This window comes from Pseudophryne corroboree, unplaced genomic scaffold (assembly GCF_028390025.1).
Source record: "Pseudophryne corroboree isolate aPseCor3 unplaced genomic scaffold, aPseCor3.hap2 scaffold_500, whole genome shotgun sequence".
NCBI classification, from domain to species: domain Eukaryota; kingdom Metazoa; phylum Chordata; class Amphibia; order Anura; family Myobatrachidae; genus Pseudophryne; species Pseudophryne corroboree.
The window spans coordinates 331,035-332,503 of NW_026970106.1; the positions used below are offsets into that span (position 1 = coordinate 331,035).

General features: G+C 34.6%; 1 non-coding gene across 1 annotated transcript; it reads right to left on the reverse strand.

Annotated features, from left to right (window-relative positions):
- Window positions 1–592: 592 nt before the first annotated feature.
- TRNAN-AUU (transfer RNA asparagine (anticodon AUU)) lies at window positions 593–666 on the reverse strand. Its single transcript has one exon. It is a non-coding gene; the product is annotated as a tRNA-Asn (tRNA).
- Between the last annotated feature and the right edge of the window lie 803 nt (window positions 667–1,469).

Consider the following 1,469-nt stretch of genomic DNA (forward strand, 5'->3'; position numbering starts at 1 on the left):
ATCTTTCCAGCTTGAATTTCAATGATGCATTGGGTCAACAAATTTGTGAGAAACATCTTCACCCTTAAATAAAGATTTTCTTAATTCCTTACCTGTGTGCTAATTAGATATCACCTTGTTTTCACATTAAACAGACTTCCACATGAGAAAGCAGCAAGGAAGCAGTGGCGTTAATGTTTCCTGGTGTCAACTTGTATTATTTCAGTAGACATTGAAATGAGGATGCATCTTGCTGCCTTTCCAATGAAGCAAGTTTAATTTAGTAATAGGTGAAAAACCATCCTTACAAAGGTGTTAATCAGAGACTTGGCTTTGTGGACACTTTTCAGAGAACAAATTTGTTAGCATAAAAATAAAGCCAGAAAATGAAGAGCTGTTTAATCACTCGATTGGATTTTTCTGCCAGCATATTTTTTTTCTCTGCAACCCACTGCTAAATTGTGCTTCCTAGCTGTTTTTTTTATAAAATCACTGAATCAAATCTAACTCTGATTACATCAGAGAAGGCCATGTACCCTACACCATAAGAGGGGGTTTGAAATTTTGACTTGTCTACTTAAATATCACCAAAATCTGATCACAAGTTTAATTAGGTCCCTGGGTGGGATTGAACCACCAACCTTTCGGTTAATAGCCGAACACACTAACCGATTGCGCCACAGAGACACTTTGCGAAAAGTGCCTACTGACAAAGGCTAATAAGCATACATCTAGAACGTTTCCTAGAAAAACATTAAAAAATCAATAATCTGGAGAGTTTTTGTAAGATGTTTCTTCCATCAACTAACGAATAAACACATTGGTACTTTCCCATGATGAGTGAGTGCTTCAGGATCTCTTGCACTTACATGTGCAGCAGAGTACTGCAATGGAAGCATGCTGGACCCATAACCCAGAGGTAGGCAGATTGAAACTATCCTTTGCTATATGCATTTTTTTGTTAATTTAAGTAATCAAAACTGGGATTGATATTTTTGCTCTTTTATTTTTACTTAAAGTACAATAACTTTTACCATTTTAATTTGTTTTAATAGTATATTGACAGTATAGTTTTCTTTCAAAAATCCACTTAATTTTCTTTACCCTGTTATTAAAATGGTAATTGACAAAAAAAACTACATTGTCACCAGAAGAGCAATACAAAATGTACAAGTGATATATTAAAATCATCTTTCCAGCTTGAATTTCAATGATGCATTGGGGCAACAATTTTGTGAGAAACATCTTCAAGTAGTGGTGATCTTTAAGTAGACAAGTCAAATTTCATACCCCCTGTTATTGTGTAGGGTACCTGGCCTTCTCTGATGTTATCAGAGTTAGATTTGATTCAGTGATTTTATAAAAAAAGCTAGGAAGCACAATTTAGCAGTGGGTTGCAGAGAAAAAAAATATGCTGGCAGAAAAATCCAATTGAGTGATTAAACAGCTCTTCATTTTCTGGCTTTATTTTTATGCTAACAAATTTGTTC